Source organism: Mustela nigripes, chromosome 2 (assembly GCF_022355385.1).
Source record: "Mustela nigripes isolate SB6536 chromosome 2, MUSNIG.SB6536, whole genome shotgun sequence".
Lineage (NCBI taxonomy): Eukaryota > Metazoa > Chordata > Mammalia > Carnivora > Mustelidae > Mustela > Mustela nigripes.
In genome coordinates this window covers 18,012,196-18,024,891 of record NC_081558.1, presented here as the reverse complement: position 1 = coordinate 18,024,891, position 12,696 = coordinate 18,012,196, and positions in this window count along the sequence as shown.

The window sequence follows — 12,696 nt, the reverse complement described above, 5'->3', positions numbered from 1 at the left end:
GGGCACCGCCCCCCCCCCACACCCAGCACCTGCTTGTTCGTGTCCATTGTTTAAACCTGTTCCACGGGACCTTCTTTGGTGCTGGGAACCGAAAGTGCAGAGTCTGGGGCCCGCTCAGGGGCGGATGAACTTGTCAGAAGTTTAGGAGTTTTCCACGGACACACTCGCATTCACCAAATTCAAGTCTCTGTGTGTCACCCTTTAAGTTCCAAATCACCAGGGCAGGGAATCAGCTTGGCACTTTTTCTTTCTTTCTTTTTTTTTTTTTTGTAAGATTTTATTTATTTATTAAAAAGAGAGCACAAGCAGGGGGAGCAGCAGAAGGAGAGGGAGAAGCAGGCTTCCCGCTGAGCATGGAGCCCAATGTGGACTCAATACCAGAACCTCGAGATCATGAACTGAACCAAAGCAGATGCTTAACCGACTGAGCCACCCAGGCACTCTGCTTGGCATGTTTATCTGTCTATTTTGGGACATGGAATTTGCCATCAGGGCCTATCTTCTAGCACCAGCACAGCCCTGGGTTTCCACCTTTGCGCATTCCACTTCCCGGTTGGAGGAAAAAGCATGGGCCACAGGACTTTCCCACAGAGGCCCTGCTAAGGGCATAGGGACCATCAGAGATGGCTCCCACAGGTGGTACCTTTCTCTTGTGACCCAGTTCTTTTCTTCCAAGAACTTGATTACTGATTCCAGTATTTTCTATGAGTTCCTCTGCGAGGCTCAGTGACGACCACCCCTTTCCTTGAACTGCTGCCTCCAGCCTGACCCACAGGAGTGGTTCTTGGAAGGCCTGTTTTCCCTACAATGTTATCTACTCCATTATCCAAAACCAGATTGGGCTTTTCAGGGATAAGTGTCTTCTTCCTCAGAATTTGCAGTGGAAAATCTTTCACGGTGACAGGCCTATCAAGTACAAACCTGCCAACGATGGGAGGACACATTTTTCATTCTGTTGAATTAGGTTCATAGACAATCAGTTTGAAGAGAACATCCTTCAGGGCACCTGGGTGGCTCAGAGGGTTAAGCCTCTGCCTTCGGCTCAGGTCATGATCTCAGGATCCTGGGATGGAGCCCCGCATTGGGCTCTCTGCTCAGCGGGAGCCTGCCTCCCCCCCCAACTCTGCCTGCCTCTCTGCCTACTTGTAATCTCTGTCAAATAAATAAATAAAATCTTTAAAAAAAAAAGAGAATGTGCTTTAAAGAGAAAGAAATTATCATAAAAAAATTCTGGTTTCAGGAGAGAGATAAAGGGAGTCTTCCAGTATCTTTCATATCAGTAATTCTAGTCCTTTCTAACTCAGTTTCCCTGAACAATGCCATTTTACTGATTATAAAATTATAATCTGTTTTTCGGTTTATCTAATTCAAATGAATGAGCAAGCTCTTAACTGACTCTTTACACTTTAATACCAACAAAAATGTATGTTCAAATTTATTAGACCTTGATATACATCCTCAGCTTTTCTTCATATATATTCATGTATGGGCCAATGGCACATGGGACTGCACACCTGTCAGAACGCCTAAAATAAAAAACACAAGAAACAACAGGTGTTGGCGAGAAAGGGGAACCCTCGTGTGCTGCTGGTAGGAATGCAAACTGGGTCAGCCACTGTGGAGAACAGCATGAAGGTTCCTCAAAAATTAAAAATAGAGGCGCACCTGAGTGACTCAGTAGATTAAGTGACTGCCTTCTGCTCGGTTCATGATCCCAGGATCCTGGGATCGAGCCCCATATTGGGCTCCCTGCTCAGTGGGTAGCTGGCTTCTCCCTTTCTCTCTGCCTGCCTCTCTGCCTGCTTGTGCTCTCTCTGTCAAATAAATAAGTAAAATCATAAAAAAAAAGATCTGCCTGATGTTTCTTTAAAAATATTTTATTTCTTTATTTGACACAGAGAGAGAAATCACAAGTAGGCAGAGAGAGAGGGGGAAGCGGTCTCCCTGCTGAGCAGAGAGCCCGATGCGGGGCTCGATCCCAGGACCCTGGAATCGGGATCTGAGCCAAAGGCAGAGGCATAAGCCACTGAGCCACCCAGGTGCCCCAAGAGCTGTCTGATGTTTAAAAAAAAAGTTAGGGCACCTGGGTGGCTCAGTTGGTTAAGCAACTGTCTTCAGCTCAGGTCATGATCCTGGAGTCCTGGGATCAGGCTCCCAGCTCCATGGGGAGTCTGCTTCTCCCTCTGACCTTCTCCCCTCTCATGCTCTCTCTCACTGTCTCTCTCTCAAAGAAATAAATAAAATCTTTAAAAAAAATTTTTTAATAAATAAATAATTAAAAATAGAACTACCCTATGATCCAATATTTCTACTACTAATTCAAAAAGATATATGCCCCCATATGTTTATACAGCATTATTTACAATAGCCAAGATATGTAGGCAGCCCAAGTGTCCATCAATAGACAAATGGGTAAAGAAGATATGTATATATACATATATATGGAATATATACACACACATACACGCACAAGGGATACTTGGCTGTAAAAAAGAATGAAACGCTGCCATTTACAACAACATGAATGGCTCTAGAAGATATCGTGCTAAGCGAAATTAGTCCGAGAAATACAAATACCATATGATTTCACTCATAAGTGGAATTTAAGAAACAAAACAAATGAACAAAGGAAAAAAGATACAAAAAAAACAGAGAGGGCGCCTGGGTGGCTCAGTGGGTTAAGCCGCTGCCTTCGGCTCAGGTCATGATCTCAGGGTCCTGGGATCGAGTTCCGCATCGGGCTCTCTGCTCAGCAGGGAGCCTGCTTCCCTTCCTCTCTCTCTGCCTGCCTCTCTGCCTACTTGTGATCTCTCTCTGTCAAATAAATAAATAAAATCTTAAAAAAAAAAAAAAACAGAGAGAACAAATTGATGGTTACCGGGGGTGGGGGTGAGGGGATGGGTGAAATAGGGGAAAGGGATCAAGAGGATCACTTACTGTGATGGGCGCTGAGTCATGTTTAGAACTGTTGCATGGTTATAATGTACACCTGAAACTATTTTACACTGTATGTTAATTATACTGGAATTTTTAAAAAGATTTGATTTATTTATTTGTCAGAGAGAGAGCACAAGTAGGGGGAGCAGCAGGCAGAGGGAGAAGCAGGCTTCCTGCTGAGCAGGGAGCCCGATGCAGGACCTGATCCTAGGACCCTGGGATCATGACCCGAGCTGAAGGCAGATGTCCATCGACTAAGCCGTCCAGGTACCCCTGGAATTTTTTTAAAAGCCTCAAATCCAGAAAATTAAAACAAAAACTAACTAAATATTTACAACACTTGTGGGGAAAATCTTGTTTCCCAGAATGAATTATAGTTACATACAGTGTGTGTGTATACACAACTCTATACACAAATGATTTGAATATATCTATGTCAGTTAGATGTCCAAAAAAGCACTCAGTTCTAATACATCCTTGGTCTTACCCTCTCTAAAATTTTAAAAGCCTGTCCAATGTGGAATCAATAAAATGACAAAATACCCACAAAACAAAACAACACACGGGACTGGAATTTGGTGATAAGCTTCCTTCCATCTCTCATGGTCCAGGACATTGACTGTGAGAACGGATCTTCAGGCTGCTGCCCACTCTTACCCTCCAAAGGGTAAGAATGGTGATTTCAAACTGACTTTGTCTCGCGATCTCCCTCTCTTTTTTTCTCTGTGTTCTGTTCATCCTTTCTTCTCCAGATCAGGGAAATCACTTCTCTTTGTTTCATTAAGGTCTTTTTCTGAGGTTTTATCTTGTTCTTTCATTTGGAACACATGCCTCTGTTTCTCCGTGGTCCTCGACTCTCTGTGTGATCATTCACCTCTCCCAGTCTTGGCGAGCAGCAGAGTGGCCTCAGGTGGGAGATTAACCTTATCAGTCAATCCTGCCCTATCTCTTGCTTGTCTCCCAAGCTCTGCTGATTGTCCAAGTCACCTACTTTCTCTTTAGCGGCGCCTAATCGCTGAAGGTATGCCAAGATGTGTCAGCATCTCAAAGGGGAGGATCTTGGTCAGCACTGGATTCAGGCTGACTGGAAGTCTGACCCTCAGGCAGCAGCTTTTAAACATGCACAAAGAGCAGTGCCTAGCTGGCACAGTTGGGCTTGGGTTGTGACCTCAGGGTCATGAGATCTAGCCTCATGTCGGGCTCTGCGCTCAGTGCAGTCTCCTTAAAATTCTCTCTCCTTCTGCCTCTGCCACTCCTGCTTGCCCTCGAGCACGTGCTCTCTCTCTCTCTCTCAAATAAATAAATAAATCTTTAAAAAAAATCCAACGTGTACAAATATACCTTTTTCAGGAGAAGATGGATGTTTCTATCTGCTTCCTCAGCACTGAGCCTTGGGGAGCCGGCCAGTTGAGAACCGTTTCTTTCTTCGCTACTTTCCTGTTGAGCCTGTGAACATAAGCACCACTGTTCACGAGAGCAGGCTCTCAAGAGATGTGTCCTCGGGTGGCTTAGTCAGTTAATCGGCTGCCTTCAGCTCGGATCCTGGCCTCAGCAACCTGGGATCGAGCCCTGAGTTGGGCTCCCTGCTCAGTGGGAAGTCTGCTTCTCCCTCTCCCTTTGCCCCTCCCTCTGCTTGTGCTCTCTCTCTCTCAAGTGAATAAATAAAATCTTAAAAGAGAGACAGATGTGTCCTCTGGGCAGTAGACACAAAAGTCAGGGTACCAGGCATGTACAAGGTCTCTTTTCTCAGAGACACCACAGATCTGGGGTGGGACAGAGGGAGAGCAGAAATGGCACCAAGATTTGCAGTTTATGCTTGTTGCATTCCCAAGTCTCCTGTGACTTTAAATTGCATCCTTCTGGTCACAGGCACAGCCCTGTAATGCATCATTGACTCAGCAAATACCGAATGTGTGCTTACTTGTCCTAGTCCTTTTTGTGAGCAGGGGGTGCTCACCAGGGAGAGGACTCAGGCTTCACTTCCCTGATCTCTCTGACTCGCCTGGAAGAGAGAGAGACAGAAGGTAGAAGTAGGGTTAGGCTGGCTGGCTCCAGGGAGCCACGGGCAGCAACTCTTGCTCTCTGTTGAGCTCCCAGCCTCTTGAAGTTGGGTCCGATCAGTCCAGAGACCTGACACTGTGCCTGGCACCTTGGAGGTATTTAGTAAATATTTGGTTTACTGCTTGCATGCATGAATGAATACGTGTATGAGAAAGATTGTAAACAAAGGGGAACAAAGGTAGCAGAGGAAACATCAGCATGGGGGGGGGGGCTGGCTGGCTGGCTGCCAACCTGTAGGGTCATCTGTAAGTACCAAGAAAGGATGGAAGCCTCAGGTCAGCAAGGAGCCCCGCTCCCACCCAGTTATGCCTTGGGGAGGTCCCGCAACATAAGAGTCTCCTCCTCACCCATGGGAGGAATCCGAGGCTCTCTCCTGCCAGAATGGGCCTTCGCAGGTGCAGAGGCTGCACATTCAAGGCATGAGTGCCCCTACTCCCTCCCTTTCCCAACCCCTGGGAACATGCCTTAGTCCTTGCCCCTGTTCTTACTAAGCCCCGAGCCCCCCGCAGGGTCCTTTTCCACCTTGCACTCTACCCAAGCATGGAATGAATTTCCCATCCTGAATCTCAGTTTACAGGAGGGACTGACTTTGATAAACAGAAGTTCTGAATGAAGCCCAGTTTATCCATTTTCTGTTTTTCTTTCTTAAGATTCCACCCATTTATTTGACAGAGAGAGACGCAGTGAGAGAGGGAACACAAGCAGGGGGAATGGGAGAGGGAGAAGCAGGCTCCCCACCGAGCAGGGAGCCCGAGGTGAGACTCGATTCCAGGACTCTGGGGTCACGATGGGAGCTGAAGACAGACGCTTCACGACTGAGCCACCCAGGCGCCCCAATCCATTTTTTCTTTAACAATTTGTTCTTTTCCTCTTTCAGGTACATTTGCCTACCACAAAGTTACTTTTTGCTTGGATATTTATTGTTTTGGGCGTTTATATTTAAGTCTGTAGTTCCTTGCGAATTAGTTTTTCTGTGCAGCTTTCCATCTGATATAGCACCACGTGTGGAAAAGGTGGTTTTTTCTCTACTACAGTTCACTGACAGCTTTGTTGAAAATCAGGTGATCGTGACATACGTTGGTCCATTCCTGGATTCAGTATTATGTTCCATCGATCTAATCATAAGGGCCTCTATACTTTGCTGGGTCTTGAAATGTAGTGTTTTCCTCTCTATCCCTGAGAGACTCGGAGATGTTTTAGAGGCTTTCTGTCCAAATTCTTATTCCCTGACTCCATGTAGTCCAAGAATTTGGCAAATGCCTCAAGAGGAAGGAGAAACCAAATCATACGTTGGGGTCTCATCCTCTTGCCTCCTTTCCCTAGAACACTGGCCACCCAAATCCTGGCTTCCTTGCCATCCAAAAAGTTCAATCTTTGTTTTGCTTACTTCTCTGACCCTTAGCAACCGCCCTCCCCAGACCTCCAGGGGCCTGGGTTTTCAGGCTCTCTCCTGCTATTAACAGCCCTTGGCTCTCTGGTTCACTTCCTTTTGCCATCTGCCCACTCAGATCCTAGTTTCCTAGGCTGCTCTCTGATGATGTCATACAGATTCATTTCTTAAAATCATATTTCCTTTTTAATCTGGTTTTCGTGGGAGCATGAGGCTTCCACCATCCACTCCATCATAGCCAGAAAAGGGTGTCTGGATTCCTGATTTAAATGAGGTCTATATCCTGATGACTCCCACATTTACATATCCTTCCTAGGCATCTACATAGTTTAAAACTGTGTAGCTTTTTGTCTTCTTAACATTTATACTTTGATATTTAAAAGGCAGCTCAGGGGCACCTGGGTGGCTCAGTGGGTTAAGCCTCTGCCTTCAGCTCAGGTCATGATCTCAGGGTCCTGGGATAGAGCTCCGCATCAGGCTCTCTGCTCAGCAGGGAGCCTGCTTCCCACTCTCTCTCTGCCTGCCTCTCTGCCTACTTGTGATCTCTCTCTGTCAAATAAATAAAATATTGAAGAAAAAAAAGGCATCTCAAACTTCCAATGTACATTTTCCCTGTGTCCTCATGCATAGTAACTGTCACTTAGATTCATTCTCTTGTTCAGGCCCCAAATCTCAAACTTTTTCTCAATTTCTCTTTCCTTATGACCCTCCTCTTCCCTTGGAGAACCCCATCTCCTCCTTCACATCTTAGCTTAAATACAACCTCCACATAATTTTTCTTAAAATTAAAAAAAAAAGTTTTTCCTAAAATAACACTTCCCATCAAGTGTGGTCCTTTTTGCTTCATATCCTTAACAGCCCCTGTAATTCACTTACAAATAAATAAAGTACATTTATTTGTTTATCTATTTATTGTCTCTCCCCCTTCAAGGAAGATCATTTCTTTGATGAAAGGAATCTGTCCTAACTCACTTCTGAATCAACGAAGTCCAGGCTTGTTTCTGGAAATGTAAGATTTAATTATAATCCAATGAATAAAGGAATGGATGAATCCATTTTAAGCTGATGAGCACCGCAAGTACCCTGAAGGGCACGGTTGCTAATAACCACGGGCTAACACGGAAGGGCTCCCGCCTGATATAAGGACGAAATGAATGAGAAATGAGCCTTCATTTTCTCTGTCGAAAATAAAGGAAGAGATTTCCTTCCCTTCCCTTTTTTTAGAGCATTACCTTGAGAAATTTTGCAATAGTAAAGCTCTTTCTCTGTCTCTTCGAAGTGTATAAAATCTTTTTAGACCCTAAATAAGACTTGCCAATCAAATCCACAATGAGATACCACCTCACACCAGTCAGAATGGCTAAAATTAACAAGTCAGGAAATGACAGATGCTGGCAAGGATGCGGAGAAAGGGAAGCCCTCCTGCACTGTTGATGGGAATGCAAGCTGGTGCAGCCACTCTGGGAAACAGCATGGAGATTCCTCAAAAAGTTGAAAATAGAGCTACCCTACGACCCAGCAATTGCACTACTGGGTATTTTCCCTAAAGATACAAATGTAGTGATCCAAAGGGGAACATACACCCTAATGTTTATAGCAACAATGTTCACAATAGCCAAACTATGAAAAGAGCCTAGATGTCCATCGACAGATGAATGGATAAAGAAGATGTGGCATATATATATATATATATATATAGGAATACTATGCAGCCACCAAAAGACATGAAATCTTGCCATTTGCAACAACGCGGATGGAACTAGATGGTGTTATGCTGAGCGAAATAAGTCAATCGGAGAAAGACAATTATCATATGATCCCCCTGATATGAGGAATTTGAGAAGCAAAGTGCAGGGTTTGGGGGGTAGGGAAGGAAAAAATGATACAAGATGGGGTCAGGAGGGAGACAAACCAAAAGAGACTCTTAATCTCAAAAAACAAACTGAGCGTTGCCGGGGGTAGGGGGTTAGGGAGAGGGTGGTTGGGTTATGGACATTGGGGAGGGTATGTGCTATGGTGAGTGCTGTGAAGTATGTAACCCTGACAATTCGCAGACCTGTACCCCTGGGGCAAATAATACATTATATGTTAATTTAAAAATTATAAATAAATAAATAAGACTTGCCAGAGTACACTTACTGTGATGAACACTGACCAATGTACAGAATTGTTGACTCACTCTGTTGTACACCTGAGACTAATAGAATGCTATTCCAGTTAGTATGCTAACCGCACTGGAAAACAAAGAAATAAGCCACCTGCCAGCTTTCCGACCCAGGAATGTCTTTCTCAAAGACCCGAGAAGACTTCCCTTTAAAATGTTAACGTCCAGGGAGAGAGCACCCCTATCTCGCAGTTTCTGGGGGAGGGTGGGAGCCTCCCTTCAGTGGGTTGCTCCCAGTTGAAAAACGATCTCCTGTCATGAAGATAAGAGTTATTTTTCCTTTGTATAAAACCAACGAACTAACACAGATTGTCACCCCATTACCAGGTGAATTTAGGATGAACTAGGTAATAAATTGTGCTGTCAAGTCCTCTTGGTGAATGCTTAGTCATTTATGGTCTATCTTGGGAACATGTATGTAAGGGGTTGTATCTGCTTGCCCAAAAGGGTGAGATTCCTTCCTGTCTTTGTAACCTCTTCCTGACTGCCTGTGAGCCACAACACATTCTGGCTTGATGCTTACTCAATAATGAAATTTCTTTTTCTTCTACCTTCGTGGAGAGGTACCCTGGGTTGGGAGATTTTTTTTTTTTCAAGATTTTTATTTTTAAGTAATCTCTACACCCAGCGTGGGGGCTCAAACCCACAACTGTGAAATCAAGAGTCACGAGCTCTTCCAACTGAGCCAGCCAGGCGCCCCTGGGAGATGGTGTTTTTCATTACATTTCTACGATGCCGACAAAGGTAGGGAAAAATTACGTCTCTTGAGGGTACATGAATTTTGGGCATATTCCAAACACACTCATCTTCTGAGAAGCAATAAGCCAAAGGGCAAGACAAACACGAGTTACATCCAACATAAATGAAGAACGAAGCGACAGGCATCCAGAACTCTAAGTTGAAGAGGTTTGCTTGTGCTTCATATTTTCCCACCCTTCCTTGAAAAAAAAAATACAGTAGAACTAGATATTTTTTCTTGATAGAACTAGACAAAATAGGCAAGAATGTATAGTATGCGTGGCTGAGCAGTCCCAACCTATTTCCTGTGTTTTTCTGAACAGATCTACATTTTCCAGAAAAATATTTGATGAGCTCATGGAGTTCCAGAGGACGCCTCCACAGGGCTTTCTCATGTGACTACTGCCCGTTACTGAAAGGCCTTAGAAAGAAAATGGATTTTTGCTGCTCTGGGGGAAGATAGACAAATTAGGAAAGTGCTTAATTACAGACGACTGGTAGAAATGTGAAGGCTAAGGACGCCTGGGTGGCTTAGCGGCTGCCTTTGCTCAGGTCATGATCCCAGGATCTATGATCCCAGGATCCTGGGATCTATGATCCCGGGATCCAGTCCCACATCCAGCTCCCTACTCCGCCGGGATCCTTCTTCGCCCTCTGCCTGCCACTCTGCCTTCTTGTGCTCTCTCCCTGTCTCTCTCAATCTCTGACAAAAAAAAAAAAAAAAAAAAATCTTTTTAAAAAAATGTGATGGGGGTGCCTGAGTGGCTCAGTGGGTTAAGCCTCTGCCTTCAGCTCAAGTCGTGGTCTCAGAGTCCTGGGCCCTGCTCAGCGGGGAGCCAGCTTCCCACATTCTCTCTCTGCCTGCCTCTCTGCCTACTTGTGATCTCTGTCTATCAAATAAATAAATAAAATCTTTTTTTAAAAATGTGAAGGCTGGGGTGCCTGGGTGGCTCAGTGGGTTAAAGCCTCTGCCTTCCGCTCAGGTCATGATCTCAGGGTCCTGGGATCCAGCCCTGCATTGGGCTCTCTGCTCAGCAGGGAGCCTGCTTAGCTTCCTCTCTCTCTGCCTGCCTCTCTGCCTACTTGTGATCTCTGTCTGTCGGGTGAATAAATAAAATCTTAAAAAAAAAAAAAAAAAGTGAAGGCTAATGAGTAGTTGTTTGGGGGGAGAGAAAGAAGTCTAAGTTTGGCAAAATGGGGGCAATTATCTATGCTTCCTGTAAGGGGCCTCCTTTGCAGTGAGGCTCCATAGCTCCGCCCATTCCATAGCTCCGCCCATCAGGATGGGCCAGTTTCTCTGGGCTTCAAGACTGTTTCTTTGGCTCAGGATCACGCACAGGACGTGTTGTTTGTGGCAGCCCATGGGCACTCAGGTGAGCCCGCCTAGTTGCAAAGGGATGATACCTCTCTGCTACAGAAGGGGAAGACAGTTTCGCCATATTTCTCCATAGGGCATCTACTCCACTGTTGAAATTTAATTTCACTGTTTTTCTGGTGGAAAATTCTGTTCATGCACAGCCAACTGGTATTTAAACTGTCTTTTGGAGCTACCTATGATTTTCCAAGGTTTTTTTTCTTAGTATCAGCCTTTAAAAAAATTCATAATTGTACTTTATGGTTGATGCACTTTCTTTCATACAGAAAAATAATTTAGGAGAAGCCATACTTTTCTCTCCATAATTAGATGTTTCTATCTCAGTTTGGTCAGTTTCACCTTCCTGGTGAAAGCAAATCAGCAACTCTTACACCATGTGGGTGGAAATGCCCACAGCTAACGTATATGATCTCATAATCTTGGAAGAGTCCTGTTGGACACTTTTCAATGAGAAAATGTTTTTTCCTAAAATTAATAATGATTTGGGGAAAATGTGATTCTCTGAACTTGCTCTAAGCAATATGGCAAGTTTCTCTGTCCCCAATAAGAGGAATAGAGTAGTTCCATTGATGGTCCTTTTGGAGAGAGAACCTCTGACTTGTCTATTGATTGCAGAGATATGTATCATAGATACACTCTTGTCACCCCACCCCCCACCCCTTTGGGCCACCCAAGTTCACCTGCAACTGTAAAGCAAGAGGACTTCCTCAGTGTACTGTCAGATTTACATCCCAGGTATGTGCGTCTTCTCTCTGCCTGAGGCTTTCAAAACCTGAGGGGTACCACATGAACTTGCTTGGCTGTATAGACAGGACCAGGGATGGGGAAATAAAGTTTCTGAGGGTCCCCCTCAAACATGGGGACATGGGAGTTGGATGGGGAAATGTTGAAGCCTCCCAGACTGAAAAAGAATGATTCTGGGCGCCTGGGTGGCTCAGTGGGTTAAGCCGCTGCCTTCGGCTCAGGTCATGATCTCAGGGTCCTGGGATCGAGTCCCGTATCTCTCTCTCTCTGCCTGCCTGCCTCTCCATCTGCTTGTGATATCTCTCTGTCAAATAAATAAATAAAATCTTTAAAAAAAAAAAAAAAAAGAATGATTCTGACTTTGTTCCATACCACTTCTGAGACCGGCTCATTGATGCCACAATGGATGGTTTTTCTAACTTCCTTGTCTCATTTCTCCACTTCCTCATTTTTTTTTTTCCTCCTGGAGACCATCTTCAATATAAAGTATGCCATTTGAGTCCTTGTCTCGGGATTTTCTTTGGGGGAACCAATCCCAAGACCATCAGCATAGAGACCTGTCAATTGTCGGTCAGATGACAGTGAGGACTGTATGGCTAGTGTTAAGTGCCACATTTGGGAACATTCCAAAGACATGCAATGGATTGGGATGGGATACAGATGGAAAGTGAAACACTAACTTATGCAATAGTTCTAGCATTTGAACTATATGTGGGGAAAGAGATTGGACGGTCCTGGAGTTGGGTGTGTGGCCAATCATAACCTATGGACATGTTCAGAGAGCCAGAGTATCACCATGGCAGCATTTAAATAGACCCTCATTTCTTTTCTTTTTCTTTCTTTCTTTCTTTCTTTCTTTTTAGGTTGTATTTGTTTATTTGAGAGAGAATGAGAGCATGAGCAGGGGTGGGGGAGAGAGGCAGAAGGAGAGGGAGAAGCAGACTACCCACGGAGTGGGGAGCCTGACGTGGGGCTCGATCCCAGAACCCTGAGAGCATGACCTGACCTGAAGGGAGACATTTAACCAACTGAGTCATCCAGACACCAATGGATCCTCATTTCCTTTTTTTTTTTTTCTTAGTATATGTGCTGCCGAAGTGAGCACTCCTTTTTTGTTTTCTCTTAAATATTTTATTTATTTTTTTATCAGAGAGAGACAGTGAGAGAAGGAACACAAGCAGGGGGAGTGGGAGAGGGTGAAGCAGGCTTCCCCCTGAGCAGGGAGCCCAATCAGAGTCCTTGATCCCAGGACTCTGAGATCAGGGCCCGATTAGACCCTGAGCCACT